General features: G+C 42.8%; 1 pseudogene; it reads right to left on the bottom strand.

Moving 5' to 3' along the window:
* Positions 1-409: 409 nt before the first annotated feature.
* LOC109870377 (POU domain, class 3, transcription factor 3-A pseudogene) lies at positions 410-3410 on the bottom strand (annotated as a pseudogene).
* Positions 3411-18731: the final 15321 nt, after the last annotated feature.

The following is an 18731-nucleotide window of genomic DNA, read 5'->3' as shown; positions in this document are numbered from 1 at the left end:
TCATTAGTTCTAGTTCTAAGAAAAACATTACACAAATAATAAAATGTAGACTGCATTTACAGTACATTGCATTAAAAGAGCATATCCTGAAAAACAGGAATACACTAACATAATTTCACTAGGCTATTAGACCAAAAACACACTCCAAAGTTTGTATTTTTTTCATAAATGTCCTTTTTGCGCTCCCCTGCATGTATATCCTATAGAGGATTAATTCAATGAAGTTGAACTTTTTTAAGTTGGTATGTTGGGTGGCAAGTTTTCTTCTCACATCAGTAGGTCAGGATGAGCAGCACCGCCCGCCCTACAAGACAGGGTCTCGATTAGGCCTTTGTCGAATGTTTTGCACATCAGATCTTCAAAGTTGGCCTATAGTACTTTTGGTGTGCTGACATTGAAAACACAATGGTATCCGTTATGACAAATGTATTGTTCTCAATAATCCTTCATGAAATAACCACTTAAAATATATTAGGCTACTGTCAAAATCATCACATAGAAGTATACAAGGCTATAACAAACAACAATGACGTCAGCTTTTGGGAATTCGTGCTCCTTTGAACATAACATGTAGGCAGGCTTAGGCCTATCATCATCACTGCAATAACAGTCTAATCATAACAAACTTGAATAAAAGGGTTAAGTTAGCAATACCACGTAATGCAAAGTTGAGGGTAAATAAAGTATTGCTCATTATAGTACATTAATTATATGGTAGCATTTAGAACAGAAGGTCAGCATGGTGAAAAAGATTCAGATTCTTAAAAATATTATATCATAACTTGTCTGTAAAAACTAAACAAAAGCATATAATTGGGATGTAATGTGACCCCCTTCAACTGCAGAAGGGAACATTTCTAATAACAATTAGTGCTGCAAAAAAAAAGTGTCGTTGATTTAGTTTGTTTTAAAATAGGCCCACACAATATGAAATATTACAAAATAACAAGGGCGATCATGGGGAGATGTTAAAGCGTATCGTTGTCTTTCACATGGGGCCAAAGATGGGGCAGAGAACTGAAACAATCATTTTGGTTCAAAATAAAATAAAAGGGAAAGATATAGTTTGTGAAACACACACACACGCACACACACTTTATTGTAATATATAACAGGCTAAAAACGGATTAAGATTGTCCATTCGACAATGTGTTGCCTAATATCGCATGTTTTAATTTCTAACTTTCTAACTTTCCTAAGAGAAAATACCATACCAGTTGGTCAGGATGGAGTAATGTGGATGGGTAAGATTTTTGTAGGCCTAAAAGTAACTGTTCCCGCTTGGCACACGTAAAATATAATTTATCTTGCTAGTATTTTCTCAGCCCTGACACTGTCTTATTTCAGCCCTCCAAAATATTATTGTTCGGTGTTCTGTTTATTTCTCACGTATCGCTGAACATTCGCTTGCAGTCCATGGAAGGTGACGGTGTGCCTGCGCTCATGTTGTCGACCTGAGAGTACTCGTCCTCCGGGCTGTGTGGCAGCCCCGGCGGCGTCATCCTCTTCTCCTTCTGCCTGCGGTTGCAGAACCAGACCCGGACCACCTCCTTCTCCAGCTGCAGACTGTCCGCCAGAGAGGTGATCTCCTGGGCTGCTGGTTTGGGGCTTTTGAGAAAGTGGCTCTCCAAAGCTCCTTTGACGCTCACCTCGATGGACGTGCGCTTTTTCCTCTTCCTGCCCTGCGCCGCGATCTTATCGATGCTGGTGGGGCTACCGGTGGTCGAGTCAGCTTCCTCCAGCCATTTGTTGAGCAGCGGCTTCAGCTTGCACATGTTCTTGAAGCTCAGCTGCAGGGCCTCGAACCTGCATATCGTGGTCTGTGAGAAGACATTTCCGTACAGGGTGCCCAGCGCCAATCCCACGTCCGCTTGTGTAAAGCCCAGTTTGATCCTGCGCTGTTTGAACTGTTTGGCGAAGTGCTCCAGGTCGTCCGAGGTTGGCGTATCCTCGTCGGACTGAGCGTCATGGCTCACCCCGACGTGGTGCTGCGGATGATGTGGATGCTGGTGGTGGTGGTGATGGTGATGATGGTGGCTGCCGTGGTCGAGATCAGGGGATTCCCCCCTCACCATCCCCGGGTGCATTAGGCTTCTACTACCCGGTGAGCTGAGCATCCCGTTAACCGTGAATCCCCCGGGCTGGGAGTAAATCAGCGACTGTTGCTGCTGCTGTCCTTCGGAGATGCTGGATATGTGAGCGGCTGAGGTGCCTCCCCAGGCTCCTGGGTGTGCCTGGTGGGAGCCCAGATGCGAAGACCTGTGGTGTAGAGCGGAGCCCGAGTGCAGGTCCTCTCTGCCGGAGTTTCTCTTCACGTCCTGCAGCTGCGGGCTGTCTGTCATTCCCACCGGGCCGGGAGACCAGGGAGAACCGGCTTCGGCAGCTGCCACTGCGGCTGCTGCAGCGGCGGCGTGTGGCAGGGATGTCACCCACTGGTGGGCATGGCTTAACATGTGTCCCCCGTTGCTCGTCGCAATAGCGCCCTGCATAAAGTCACTCTGCACCATCTTCACCGAAGAGTCCCCTCTGTATCCGTCCGACACCGAGGTGACAGCGGTGCTCCCCGGCTGCATGTCACCGACCCCCCGGTCTGAGTGCACGATGGATCCGGTGGACAGGATCCTATTGCTGGCCAGGTATGGACTGGAGGTGGCTGTTGCCATTCCCCAAACCATAAAGCCTGTGATTGATCTCCCTCTTCCCTCGTTGGATCAATTTATCTTCTCAAACAGAGTGCTCTATAATCCAATAAAAATGTTTTTAAATTTTGAGAAAGCGTGATGAATGTTATACTATGCCATAAAACGGAGATAAAAAAATGCCAACTAATCCATCGAAAAGATTAACAAAAATACAAATGAAAGTTCATGTTTTGTTTATCTATTAGTAGGCCTATGAAAATGTATTCACGTTCCACCAGTTTAAAGGCAGCGATTGATGAATAGAAAATTATCTTTATGCATTCCGTAGGATTTTTATTTTATTTTTAAGAATTAAAATATGAAAAGTTTTGGTTTTCTGCTGGACGTATATATTCAGTAAACTCCCACAAAAGGACGCTCTCTTCTAGGATCCGTATCGAAGGAGGCTTGTCGGAAAAACACCACTCTTCTCCGCATCTGCTCTTCGAATCTGAAGTGTTGAAAGCTTCACAATTCCAAATGACACAACCGTCTACATAAATGATTTTATCTATTTTCTTCCTTCACTCTTTTTCTCCTTCCATCTGACACTTCTACCCGTTCCTCTCTGGAAGCGAGTGTTTACCCTGTGCCATGCGTGCGCACGCCTTTCCCATCTTCCCCCAATTACCAGCGGAAGTAGAGAGCAGGACTCCTGTTGATTGGACGATACACAAAGAGGGGTTGACACGTCTTGAGAGCTGTGCTGCCTCGGGTGCTCTAGGTAAAGTTCCCTTTTCTGAAGAAAATAAATTACAGACTCATTGATTAGATGATAATATAGGCTAATATATAATATTGACATTGCAATTAGGCTATCATAGCGTACCCTACATTATTATTAATATTTAACGTAATATTCACCTAATGATATTAGTATTGTAGCATTTAGAACACAATAACAAAATTGTAATTAGCCTAATCAAGAAACAATCAAATTAAATGACCCCAATATCATGGGGATTGAAGAGAAACTCTCCATTCTAACGGAGAGAGAGAAGCCCCATGCAAACAAGGCCAAATTGTGCAGTCCTTTGGGGATTGGAGGGAAACACTGACTCTTGCCATTCTCGCCAGTCAGGGATCTCATGTCAGGCCCAAACAGCGCAACAGATCTATGTTGTTCATCCTCTGTCTAATAGCGCATAGCGGAGGGGGCTGTGTCAAGGGTATAAGGTCGGCTCTGGATACACACCCAGGGGTTCTGTACGCCACTTGCATCTTAATGCCCTCTCTTTTTTGTACTGAAGCAGGACCCACTGGGCGTGACGCACGGGCGAGTGCGGGTGAGGGTGCAATATTTACATTTACACAGGATCGAGGTAAGCCAGCATGTAGAGTCCTTTAGTTTTTTCAATCTCCGGGAGAAATGTTATTTTAATAGTATGTTTCCAGAGTGTGTGCGAGTGACGGTAAGCTAAATCATAACCTTTCTAATATTTCTAGCCACAAGATTTTCCCAGTCTTAGAAACCGAAACTCTCAACACAGGGAGCTTTCTTTGGATTGAAAGAAGAGAAATTGCACCCAACCAGGTGCAGGCTAATACATTTGCAGCCAAAACTGAAGTTTTCCTTCCCGGAACATTTCTCTTGGATCTGATTCAAAAATGTTGGGGGAGGAGAAAGAAAAAGTGAACATTTGTGTGTAGCCTTCATAGGCTATAAGGATACACTTTGAGAAAAAAAGGTTCCTTATAGAACAAAAAGGGTTCTATTTTACAGGGTTATTTTTTCAGAACTCTAGAGGTTCTTCACTGAACCAAAATGTTTCCATATCGAACCCTGCATGGTGCCATACGGGGCCAACGACAGAGGAATGTTTTGAGGATGTGAACCCAGCAGCCCTCCATTTGTCAGATCAATTGCGCCCATTTTTTTTTTCTAGCGCCTGGCCCGGGATTCGAACCGGCCGCCTTTCATCCACAGGTCCAACTCCTGCCACAGGTCCAAATCCTTTGCTGCTGGGCTACATACTGCCAGTACAGTCTGGGTTCCAGAGAGAGAAGAAAGAGCAACAATATGAGTTAATCTTCAGAAATATACATGAGTTAATCTTCAAAAAATGAAGACAAAGCGCTATGCAGACACATAGCCTAATTATTATGATGTAGAAAAACAACTTACATGCAGTTGTCGTCAGCAGCAGCCGAAAAATAAATCCTCTGCCTCTGATAGTTCAGAGTTACTGCCAGTCTGAGTAAAACATAGCTAGTGTGTTAAAAGTCATGTAATGATTAACTAGGCTATTGAATCACCAATATTTATTATAAATGTATACAGTAGACTACTTCCTCTGTCAGCAACAGCCTTCTAATGGCTTCATGAAACACAGTCCCCTTAATTGACTCCACAGTTATACTGAAATAAAATGAACAATTAGCTAATTGCCAATGTCAGGTTGGGTCTGTAGCTGTATTTGGCATATAATAATAATTAAAAAAATGTTTATTTGAAAGGGTTAGCTGGTAAAATTGCCAAATTAAAGTTGCCTATCTTTTTCTGTTTAGCTAGCTAGGCAAGTTAACAAACAAGCTCAAATTCTAATAACACAAGCTTAAATAAGTTCAGGAGCAGACATTGAATATCCATTTGAGCATGGTGCAGTTAGTAATTATACTTTGAATTGTGTATCAATACACCCAGTCACAGGCACCCTTCATAAGATACAGGCGCCCTTCATAACTCAGTTGCCGGAGAGGAAGGAAACAGCTCCGGGATTTCACCATGAGGCCAATGGTGATTTTAAAATGGTTACAGAGTTTAATGGCTGTGATAGGAGAAAACTGAGGATGGATCAACAACATCGCAGTTACTCCACAATACTAACATAAATGACAGAGTGAAAATAAGGAAGCCTGTACAGAATACAAATAGTTATTCCAAAACATGCATCCTGTTTGCAATAAGGCACTAAAGTAATACTGCAAAAAATGTGACAAAGATATTAACTTTTTGTCCTGAATACAAAGCGTTATGTTTGGGGCAAATCCAACACAACACATCACTGAGTACCACTCTTAATATTTTCTAGTATGGTGGTGGCTGCATCATGTTATGGGTATGCTTGTCATCAGCAAGGACTATGGAGTTTTTTTAGGATAAAATGAAACGTAATAGAGCTTAGCACAAGAAAAATCCTAGAGGAAAACTTGGTTCAGTCTACTTTCCATCAGACACTGGGAAACAAATTCACCATTCAACAGGAATATTACCCCAAACACAAGGCCAAATATACACTGTGGCTTACCAAGACAATATTGAATGTTCCTGAGTGGCCTAGTTACAGTTTTGACTTAAATCGGATTTAACATGTATGGCAAGACATGAAAATGGCTGTCTAGCAATGATCAACAACCAACTTGACGGAGGTTAAATATTTTTTTGTTGTAAGAATAATGTACAAATATTGTACAATCCAGGTGTGCAAAGCTCTTATAGACTTACCCAGAAAGACTCATAGCTGTAATCGTTGCCAAAGGTGATTATAACATGTAGCCTATTGACTCAGGGGGTTGAATACTTATATAATCAATATATATTAGTGTTTTATTTCAAATAAAATGTTGGCATTTTTTCTTCCACTTTGACATTACAGAGTATTTTGTGTAGATAGTAAAAAAACACAGAATTCAACCCATTTTAATCCCACTTTGTAACACAACAAAATGAAGTCACGAGGTGTGGATACTTTCTGAAGCCACTGCAGAACCCGTTCTCCTCCAAAGAACCAAACGGTTCTATATAGATCCCCAAATAACCCATTTTTGTAAGAGTGTACCCTTGCATGCCAGAGCTTTGCATAAGTTCGATTTGTGCACTCAAGTTAGTCCTTAAACTTGAAAAAAAACTGCCATCTGTTCTATTGTATTGTATTGTATTGTGTTCTATTAATTTACTGTTAAATTGTATTCCAGGACAAACTGTCAGAATTATGGTGCATGTAGGCTAAACGGAATCCAATGCACAATACAACCGAGCACTTTTCCCCCTTCTCCTATTCAAATCACCATGGTAACCGGGTAGGGGTGTTTAGTATGTCTTCCCATCAATGGGGCGAGCTGCCCTCCCTACGCGAGGGCATTCAGTTTTAACCCGCGAGAAACGCAGCAGTATCAGAATAGGAACCCACAGGCGACACGAGAATTCAATGCATGGAAGAAGACAAAAATATAAGTATTTAAAGTCATCAATGTTGGTTTTCAATCGAGAGCTATTCAATGGACCTGGATTGCAGAAATCCCCATAACCCAGGATGGGGTCCTTATAGACTAGACCTAGGCCTACATGTGGCGGCGGAATGTTCGGTATTCCGTTGAATCAAATTACATGGCAGGTATGCTTTTTATGTATATATATATAATTAAAAAAATATATAACTAATAATAAACATAATAAATGAACGAACAATTTCAACATGGAGGTGTAGGCTATTTCAACCCTATAAAAACGACATCAAACCAACAGACTAATGTAACAATAAAATAATAGTTAAGCAAATAACAATATTGATGATTACAATAACAATAATGATTTATACTAATATTATTAATAATAAGAACAATTGTTTATTTATTAGGCGGCAACAAAAACGGTTATATTTACTGTTAGCTTATGTAATATTAGAATTTAATAGTTAAGCTATATATATATATAGAGAGAGAGAGAGAGATAGTTTATTTCGTGTTTATAGCTAGTATAGAACTACGACAACGTTTTTTGGTCGTATTACAGTGTCCTGCTGGATCAATACAATTTGAGAATTTTGTCTTCTTATGTCCCCCCCACCCTTCCCCCTCACTAAAAGTTTATTATTGCTACTATTAGGCCGTCATCACAAACAGGAAGGCATTCCATGGTAAAAGTCAATCATCCAAGCGAAATGCAACCATAAAGTCCGGATATCATTACATTGTTTATCTAATTACCGACGAGCAAACGGGTACATTTTACTACACTTAAGGAACGCGTAATTTACTGCGCTCACCTCATTCACACATCACTTTAGCTTATCATGGTTTATGCATTCATAAACCGCCCTCAGAAGCACGGGGATCATTTATTGAATGCTACCATAACTTCCACCGGTACACTCTTAGAAAAAAAGGTGCTATCTGGAACCTTAAAAGGTTATTGGGCTGTCCACAAAGGAGAACCCAAGTAGAACAATTTTGGTTCCATGTAGAACCCTTTCCACAGAGGGTTTTTACATGGTACCCAAAAGGGTTATTCAAAGAGTTCTCCTATTATGGGCACAGCCAAATAACCATTTTGAAAACCTTTTTTCTGAGGTTGTAGATATGCTTTGTCCTAATGTATAGTAGCATTCCTTACGAAAAACCATATTAATTTAAAATGTCATCACATGTGAAGTCTTCCAAACGCACATGTTTTCATGTGATCACATGTTATGTGAAGTTAATGTGATAACAGATGACATGTACAAACGGCTATCTGGAACTCATCTGAGAGTTCTGCTTCTGAGCCCTCACCCGCTATGTAGGCCTACTAAATGCTTGGAGATGTAGGCCTACTTAATGCTTGTAGATGTAGCCCTACTTAATGCTTGTAGATGTAGGCCTACTTAATGCTTGGAGATGTAGGCCTACTTAATGCTTGTAGATGTAGGACTACTTAATGCTTGTAGATGTAGGCCTACTTAATGATTGGAGATGCAGGCCTACTTAATGCTTGGAGATGTAGGCCTACTTAATGCTTGGAGATGTAGGCTGCTTGTTTGTAGATGTAGGCCTACTTAATGCTTGTAGATGTAGACCTACTTAATGTTTGAAGATGTAGGTCTACTTAATTCTTGTAGATGTAGGCCTACTTAATGATTGTAGATGTAGGCCTACTTCATGCTTGTAGATGTAGACCTACTTAATGCTTGGAGATGTAGGCCTACTTAATGCTTGTAGATGTAGACCTACTTAATGATTGGAGATGCAGTCCTACTTAATGTTTGGAGATGTAGGCTGCTTGTTTGTAGATGTAGGTCTACTTAATGCTTGTAGATGTAGGACTACTTAATGCTTGTAGATGTAGGCCTACTAAATGCTTGTAGATGTCGGACTACTTAATGTTTGTAGATGTAATGTAGGCCTACTTAATGCTTGTAGATGTAGCCCTACTTAATGCTTGTAGATGTAATGTAGGCCTACTTAATGCTTGTAGATGTAGCCCTACTTAATGCTTGGAGATGTATGCCTACTTAATGCTTGTAGATGTAGGCCTACTAAATGCTTGTAGATGTAGGCCTACTTAATGCGTGTAGATGTAGGCCTACTTAATGCTTGTTTGTAGATGTAGGCCTACTTAATGCTTGGAGATGTAGGTCTACTTAATGCATGTAGATGTAGGCCTACTTAATGCTTGTAGATGTAGGCCTACTTAATACTTGTAGATGTAGGCCTACTTAATGCTTGTTTGTAGATGTAGGCATACTTAATGCTTGGAGATGTAGGCCTACTTAATGCTTGTAGATGTAGGCCTACTTAATGCTTGGAGATGTAGCACTACTTAATGCTTGTAGATGTAGGCCTACTTAATGCTTGTTTGTAGATGTAGGCCTACTTAATGCTTGTTTGTAGATGTAGGCCTACTTAATGCTTGTAGATGTAGGCCTACTTAAGGCTTGTAGATGTAGGCCTACTTAATGCTTGTAGATGTAGGCCTACTTCATGCTTGTAGATGTAGCCCTACTTAATGTTTGTTTGTAGATGTAGGCCTACCTAATGCTTGTTTGTAGATGTAGGCCTACTTAATGCTTGTAGATGTAGGCCTACTTAATGCTTGTTTGTAGATGTAGGTCTACTTAATGCTTGGAGATGTAGGTCTACTTAATGCATGTAGATGTAGGCCTACTTAATGCTTGTAGATGTAGGCCTACTTAATGCTTGTTTGTAGATGTAGGCCTACTTAAGGCTTGTAGATGTAGGCCTACTTAATGCTTGTAGATGTAGGCCTACTTAATGCTTGTAGATGTAGCCCTACTTAATGCTTGTTTGTAGATGTAGGCCTACTTAATGCTTGTTTGTAGATGTAGGCCTACTTAATACTTGTAGATGTAGGACTACTTAAGGCTTGTAGATTTAGGCCTACTTAAGGCTTGTAGATGTAGGCCTACTTAATGCTTGTAGATGTAGGCTTACTTCATGCTTGTTTCTAGATGTTCTGACTCGCTACATGCTGTCTGTCAAGAACAGTCCAAGACTTGTATTCATCTTCATCACCACCACACATAATTAACACACACATGCAGGATCTTCGGTTACAATAGGAATGTACTTTTTTCTTAGATGTACGCACAATCTTCCAGGCCAAAACTTTCCTCTTCCTCGGACTAAAACACTCTGACATGGGGTGGGAGGGGTCCAAGTCCAGATGTGCATATGGGCACGCTGATTGGCTGAAGCTAAAGGGCTTTGATGGACAGCTGAGATGGTGACATTGCTTTGGCAATGTTAACACGTTTCCCATGACAATAAAGGCCCTTGAATTGAAATGAATTGAATTGAAATATCACGCTATCGGGACTGTGGGGGAACGAAGGCGACTGTGATGGAAGGTTAGGTCACAGAGTTTCTTAACCCAGAGACGCAACATCACGATTCTCTTGCGATTCTCTTCGGCTTGGGATGCAGACCCTACAGACCAGAGAGGGGTTTGAGAAATCAATGAGAGAAGTGAAGACACCTTCTTCGCTATTCATTTTCTCGAAATCTAAAGGCACAACCTAGATCTGAGACACTGTCTAAAGTGGATCTGACAGCATTTTAGCAACATGAAATCCAATGAAAATCTGTTGATATACATCTGTTGATAATGTGTTTTCAACTTGCTAAACAAATAGCTACATAAATAGATGCGCTACTCTATTAGCCAGGTTTTGACTGATTTGTGATCCTTGCCAGTTTGATTGTATTGACATTCCCAGCCTTTTTAAATGTATTTATTTTGTATTTCACCTTTATTTATTTAACCAGGTAGGCTAGTTGAGAACACCTTTATTTAACCAGGTAGGCAAGTTGAGAACACCTTTATTTAACCAGGTAGGCTAGTTGAGAACACCTTTATTTAACCAGGTAGGCAAGTTGAGAACACCTTTATTTAACCAGGTAGGCAAGTTGAGAACTAGTTCTCATTTACAATTGCGACCTGGTCAAGATAAAGCAAAGCAGTTCGACACTTACAACAACACAGAGTTACACATGGAGTAAAACAAACATACAGTCAATAATACAGTAGAAAAATAAGTGTATATACAATGTGAGCAAATGAGGTGAGATAAGGGAGGTAAAGGCAAAAAAAAGGCCTTGGTGGCGAAGTAAATACAATATAGCAAGTAAAACACTGGAATGGTAGATTTTGCAGTGGAAGAATGTGCAAAGTAGAGATAGAAATAATGGGGTGCAAAGGAGCAAAATAAATACAGTAGGGCAAGAGGTAGTTGTTTGGGCTAAATTATAGATGGGCTATGTACAGGTGCAGTAATCTGTGAGCTGCTCTGACAGTTGGTGCGTTAAAGCTAGTGAGGGAGATATGTGTTTCCAGTTTCAGAGATTTTTGCAGTTCGTTCCAGTCATTGGCAGCAGAGAACTGGAAGGAGAGGCGGCCAAAGGAAGAATTGGTTTTGGGGGTGACCAGAGAGATATACCTGCTGGAGCGCGTGCTACAGGTGGGTGATGCTATGGTGACCAGCGAGCTGAGATAAGGGGGGACTTTACCTAGCAGGGTCTTGTAGATGACCTGGAGCCAGTGGGTTTGGTGACGAGTATGAAGTGAGGGCCAGCCAACGAGAGCATACAGTAGGCTGTATTTGTCCAAAATATTGAGTCATTGAAACTGAAATATCGCACCCAACCTCCTGAAAGTGACAAACTGACGACCGTTACACCCGATGACGTGTTTCTGCTCATGAGCTTAGCCAGCCAACGCCGCAATGAGTTCAAGTGTGATCAGGGATTACTATTGGAGAAGCAATTTCTGCCTATCTTCACACTGTACTGTCTTTGGTTAGGTAGAGAGGAGGTTTCTTACAACGTGTAGAGCAACAAGCAACAACATGAAACCACAAACGTGATCACGTGAAGGTTTCAAAACAAATGTTTTTTCTGTAAGGGATGCAACATGCATCATCATGGTATAATGGCTGTTGACAAAACAGAATAATAATGGTTTAATGACCTTTGTTAAATGATTTAAACCTGTGAGTTACCACTAGTTACATTACACAATGTAGCCATGATGCGAACACCACCGACACACTCTATAATAGCCTTTGGTACCCCTCTCATCACACATATACAGGGCCAGGAGTTTTCTCTCATCAGGAGACCTATAGCCCATAACCAGGGTCCAGAGTCCTCCCTTACCAGTAGACCTATAGCCTATAACCAGGGTCCAGAGTCCTCCCTGACCAGGAGACATATAGCCCATAACCAGGGTCCAGAGTCCTCCCTGACCAGGAGACCTATAGCCTCTAACCAGGGTCCAGAGTCCTCCCTGACCAGGAGACATATAGCCCATAACTAGGGTCCAGAGTCGCCCCTGACCAGGAGACCTATAGCCTCTAACCAGGGTCCAGAGTCCTCCCTGACCAGGAGACATATAGCCCATAACCAGGGTCCAGAGTCCTCCCTGACCAGGAGACCTATAGCTTCTAACCAGGGTCCAGAGTCCTCCCTGATCAGGTCAGGTGGTGTGGTCAGGAGAACCAACTCTATGCATATTGCTGTGTGTGTACAACGGGAGCAGAGCAGTAATGTTTCTCATGTGTTGTGTTGACGCAGCATGGAACAGGCCAGGGTCGACTGTTTGATATTCATGAAGGAAGCTGAAGAGTCCTTATGATGCACATATTTTAGCCCTCTCTCCCTCTGTTCTCTCTCTCTCTCTTTTTACTCTCATTCTCTTCTCTCTTTTGCTCTCTCACTCGCTTTTGCTCCCTCTCTCTCTCTCTTTCTCTCTCTCTCTCTCTCTCTCTCTCTCTCTCTCTCTCTCTTTTATTTTGCACTCTCTCTCTCTCTCTCTCTCTCTCTCTCTCTCTCTCTCTCTCTGTCTTTTCCTTTCCCCCTCTCTCTCCCTCTTTTCTCTCATTTGCTCTATCTCTCCCTGTCTATCTCTGTACTCAGGGCTGCACTATAAACTCCAGTCCATGAGGGCAGCAGGATTGTCCCAGATCCCATGCTCCATCCAACCTTTTCTTTCACTCTCTCTCACTTTCCAGGTCCTGTCTTCCCTGGTTTGGTCTTTCACTGTCTGCACTCCCTCCCTCTCCCTCTCTGTTTCTGTCTCCAATATGCACAGTGGCTAGGGTACTCTAGCTGCAGGCTATTTTCTGTGGTAGACTTTAGAAATATGCAAATCCAGCCGTTGACAACTACAGAGAGAAGAAAAGAGAAACAACTCTGCATCTGTGTTCCTTGAGCTGTCAGCTCTCAAAGACATATCATTTACTCGTCCCTTTCTATCCCTCTATCAAAGTAGTGGTGCAAGACTTACCGATAGAAGAAGAAAGAGGGGTTAGAGAGACAGAGAGAGAGAGAGAGAGGAAGTGTGAGAGGGAGAGAAAAGATCAGGCTCAAAGTATAGAAGGAAATTATGTCAAACGTCCTCTATTGCTCAGTTGGTTATTTCCTCTCTCTCTCTCTCTCTCTCTCTCTCTCTCTCTCTCTCTCTCTCTCTCTCTCTCTCTCTCTCTCTCTCTCTCTCTCTCTCTCTCTCTCTCTCTCTCTCTCTCTCTCTCTCTCTCTCTCTCTCTCTCTCTCTCTCTCTCTCTCTCTCTCTCTCTCTCTCTCTCTCTCTCTCTCTCTCTCTCTCTCTCTCTCTCTCTCTCTCTCTCTCTCTCTCTCTCTCTCTCTCTCTCTCTCTCTCTCTCTCTCTCTCTCTCTCTCTCTCTCTCTCTCTCTCTTCTCTCTCTCTCTCTCTCTCTCTCTCTCATTCTCTTCTCTTCTCTCTCTCTCTCTCTCTCTCTCTCTCTCAATGCCCCCCACACACACACCTATTGTAAAATCCTAAGAGACTGCCAGAATTCTTCTTCCTCTTTTTCCATCCTTTCAGAGGCTTGGCTGGTTCTCTATTAGTGCAACCTCCTTGGCTGGATGGGGATGGCCCCCACTCTTTGTCCCCTTGTTAGAACAAACCTTTAGAGAGGTGTGTGTGTGTGGTGATTATGCGTGTGTGTGTGTGTTGAGACAAAAATAAAAGTCTCTCTTTCCCACAGAGCTCTTCTTACCCTTACAAGCTGGGCCCCTTCATGACGTAATTGTTTGTGGAGATCATTAAGGCTCGTTTCAATACACAGCTCGTTTAGTGCACATAGACAAGTGATGGTCACAGTGTCACTGAGTAGTCAAAGTTGGGGGTAAGGAAAGGGGTGTGTTCAATCCAATGACTGTATATATTAATGAATAAAGACATCGATCACATGACACCATTCATTCCTATGTGAAGACTCATTGAAGCCAAATGAAGTCGGTGAAGATGGCATTTCATGGAGACATAACATGCTCAGTTTGAGTGCTGCACCCTCTCATTGACTAACTCAAATTGAAGGCCGACCAGGGTACTGCAGGCTGCCATTAGCAACTAAATTAACCTTATTTGTGTTAGATAACAAAAATATTGGTTCAAGGACATACATCTGGTGTATTGGAAGCAATTATTGGTACTATGACAGTCTTAAAAATGATATATTTTAACGAAGATGGACAGTTTTCCATTTTTCCATGCCTTGAACTACTGTGGCTTCAATGAGAGGGGGCCTGGTTCAATCAGAGGTGTATGATCAGTGTATTCAGTCAATTCAAATCAATTCAAGGGGCTTTATTGGCATGGGAAACATGTGTTAACATTGCCAAAGCAAGTGAGGTAGATAATATACAAAAGAGTCTCTCTCTCTCTCTCTCCAAATAGATCACATTTCGAGAAGGAAGAGTGAAGAAGAGAAGGATGAGGAGGAAGAGGAGGGGAAAGAAGAGGGTGAAAGGACTAGATTGAAACATTTCTCTGTTTTTAAATAAATAGAGAACTCTCACTCTCCTCCTCCTGTTCTGATTGGAAGTGTGTTCGACCTTCATCTCTCTCTGAGCCAGAGACAACCCTCACAGCAGGAGACGCCTTCTACCCACAACCCCCTGCTGTGTGTTTCTACCACAGACAGAGGGAGGCACAGAGAGAGAGAGGGTGATAGAGGGGGTATGCAGGAGGGAGAGAGGATGGAAGAGGATGAAAGGGAGAGAGAGAAAGAGAGAGAATGAGGGAAGAGAACGTAGCCCTAAGGTGATTATAACAACAGGAGGCATAGTGAAGCCATAGTCTAGCTTGGTTGTTTGTGCTGTGTCATTATAATGGATGTGCTATATATAGGCAACCTCTTCTATATTGTCAATAGTTAATCTAGAAAGAGCTCAAAAAGACGTGTGAGGCCTCAAGTGCATCCTCAAGGAGGAACATTTGGGGAATCCCTCGGAATACAGCACTTTAATGAGATCTAATTAGGGAAGGAGGCAAGGAGAGACAGGAGAGTCAGGAGAAGAGGGAACCCCATCCGATTTACAGCCCTGATTGGAACACAGTCAATTACCACCTCCTGCTGTGGCCCAAATGATCAAGCCCAAAGGACACATGCACTGGTTAAACGTTGTTGTGGGGTGGCCCATTATGTGTGGACGACAGTGGCTCATGTGTGAAAATGACATTCATGAATTCCAACACATGATTTTCACAAGGGTAAGGGTGGCTGTGAGGTATAACGAGACCGCATTTATAGTGTGTATGAATGTGTGCGTGTGTGTGAATGTGTGCGTGTTACTCCTGATTGCAGAATATCAGTCTGATACTTCACAGATATACTGGGAACAGGTGCGCGCCCTCCTATCTTACTTAGAAATGCACTATATCCTAAGAAACAGATTGAAGCAGAGGACAAGAAGAACAACTGGACCGAGACATAAGGAAAACATTTGGACACAGATATGGCCAGTGTAGAGGAGATTGGAGAAGAACTAGGCTCCTGGTTTTATGTGAAAATATGTTGTATTGCAATAATGGACAAGGAGAAGAAATGCTGGATAAGGAGAAGAAATGCTGGATAAGGAGAAGAAATGCTGGATAAGGTGAAGAAATGCTGGATGAGGAGAAGAAATCCTGGATAAGGAGAAGAAATGCTGCATAAGGAGAAGAAATGCTGGATGAGGAGAAGAAATGCTGGATAAGGAGAAGAAATGCTGGATAAGGTGAAGAAATGCTGGATGAGGAGAAGAAATCCTGGATAAGGAGAAGAAATGCTGCATAAGGAGAAGAAATGCTGGATGAGGAGAAGAAATCCTGGATAAGGAGAAGAAATGCTGCATAAGGAGAAGAAATGCTTGATAAGGAGAAGAAATGCTGGATAAGGAGAAGAAATGCTGGATAAGGTGAAGAAATGCAACAGAGGCAAATAGAAGGGAAGAAAGTTGTTCATTTCTTTCTATCCTCTGAGCTTGACCTTTTCTCTTCCCCTCACTCTCTCTTTCGCTCTCTCATCCCCTTTCTCTCTCTCTCTCTCTCCCTCCCTCTCTTCTCACTGCCCTGACTCTAACTCTCTCTGCCACAAACACACATCACTACCACCCAACCTCTACAAAATAAGAGTGAAAAAACAACCAGGGAAAAAATGGGTCAGGAAGAATCTCCAGTTCTCCAGGCAGTATGGACAACCGTCCCCCTGTACCCAAGCTCCGAAGCTGGCCAAGTCAAACAGCTTGGAGTCCCTGAGGACCAGGCTGCTCAAACAGACTCAGACCATGGCCCAGAGCTCTGTGAATGGGAGAGTTTTCCCTACAGTTCCCCTCTGGGCCACCTGGTTATAGAGGCCCTCTGTAGTTAAGGAGCTTTTCCTGGTGGGTTCACTAGGATTAGGAATATTTATCAAATGAAGGTATATTAACTATTAACTGCTGATAGCAGTATTTGTTTTATTTTTGGGGGGCTGCACAGCTTAGCCTCAGTAACAAGTAACATTTTCCTATTCCTACACTCGTAGCAAAAAAAGTGCTATCTAGAACCTGAAAGAGTTCTTCGGGTGTCCCCATAGGATAACCCTTTGAAGAGCTCTTGTTGGTTCCAGGTAGAACCCTTTTGGTTCCAAGTAAACTCAGCAAAAAAAGAAACGTCCTCTCACTGTCAACTGTGTTTATTTAAACAAACTTAACATGTACATATTTGTATGAACATAACAAGATTCAACAACTGAGACATAAACTGAACAAGTTCCACAGACATGTGACTAACAGAAATGGAGTAATGTGTTCCTGAACAAAGGGGAGGTCAAAATCAAAAGTAACAGTCAGTATCTGGTGTGGCCATCAGCTGCGTTAATAAGTACTGCAGTGTATCTCCTCCTCATGGACTGCACCAGATTTGCAAGTTCTTGCTGTGAGATGTTACCCCACTCTTCCACCAAGGCACCTGCAAGTTCCCAGACATTTCTGGAGGGAATGGCCCTAGCCCTCACCCTCCGATCCAACAGGTCCCAGACGTGCTCAATGGGATTGAGATACGGGCTCTTCGCTGGCCATGGCAGAACACTGACATTCCTGTCTTGCAGGAAATCACGCACAGAATGCGCAATATGGCTGGTGGCATTGTCATGCTGGAGGGTCATGTCAGGATGAGCCTGAAGGAAGTGTACCACATGAGGGAGGAGGGTGCCTTCCCTGTAACGCACAGCGTTGAGATTGCCTGCAATGACAGCAAGCTCAGTCCGATGATGCTGTGACACACCACCCCAGATCATGACGGACCCTCCACCTCCAAATCGATCCCGCTCCAGATTACAGGCCTTGGTTTAATGCTCATTCCTTCGACAATAAATAATAATAAATAATAAATAAATCTGACCATCACCCCTGGTGAGACAAAACCGTGACTCGTCAGTGAAGAGCACTTTTTGCCAGTCCTGTCTGGTCCAGCGACGGTGGGTTCGTGCCCATAGGCGACGTTGCTGCCGGTGATGTCTGTTGAGGACCTGCCTTAAAAACAGGCCTACACGCCCTCAATCCAGCCTCTCTCAGCCTATTCTGGACAGTCTGAGCACTGATGGAGGGATTGTGCGTTCCTGGTGTAACTCAGGCAGTTGTTGTTGCCATCCTGTACCTGTCCCGCAGGTGTGATGTTCGGCTGTACTGATCCTGTGCAGGTGTTGTTACATGTGGTCTGCTGCTGCGAGGACGATCAGCTGTCCGTCCTGTCTCCCTGTAGCGCTGTCTTAGGCGTCTCACAGTACAGACATTGCAATTTATTGCCCTGGCCACATCTGCAGTCCTCATGCCTCCTTGCAACATGCCTAAGGCACATTCACGCAGATGAGCAGGGACCCTGGGCATCTTTCTTTTGGTGTTTTTCAGAGTCCGTAGAAAGGCCTCTTCAGTGTCCTAAGTTTTCATAACTGTGACCTTAATTGCCTACCGTCTGTAAGCTGTTAGTCTTAGTCTTATCGACCGTTCCACAGGTGCATGTTCATTAATTGTTTATGGTTCATTGAACAAGCATGGGGAACAGTGTTAAAACCCTTTACAATGAAGATCTGTGAAGTTATTTGGATCTTTATGAATTATCTTTGAAAGACAGGGTCCTGAAAAAGGGATGTTTCTTTTTTTGCTGAGTTTAGAACTGTTTTGGGTTTCATGTAGAGCCCTTCCCACAGAGGGTACTACATGGAACCCAAAATGGTTCTACCTGGAACCAAAATGGTTTTTACCTGTAGCCAGACAGTGTTATTTTATGGAGAGTGGTAGCTTGGCGGTTGAGAGCATTGGGCCAGTAACTGAAAGGTTGCTGGTTTGAATTCCTGAGCCAACTTGGTTAAAAAACTGTCTGTGCCCTTGAGCGAGGCACTTAACGAGATTAATATATGAGCGAGATGAAGATATGAGAGAATTTGCACCAAAACAACCCAGCTCCCATTGGGCACAGACGTCAATTCAACATCTATTCATTTTGTTGAAATGACGTGGAAACAACGTTGCCTCAACCAGTGAGTGTGCCCAGTGGGCTCTCCCTCCATCCAC

The sequence above is a fragment of the Oncorhynchus kisutch genome, linkage group LG2 (genome assembly GCF_002021735.2).
Source record: "Oncorhynchus kisutch isolate 150728-3 linkage group LG2, Okis_V2, whole genome shotgun sequence".
NCBI lineage: Eukaryota > Metazoa > Chordata > Actinopteri > Salmoniformes > Salmonidae > Oncorhynchus > Oncorhynchus kisutch.
Note: the sequence above shows the minus strand (reverse complement) of the source record. Positions and strands in the feature narration are given on the sequence as shown.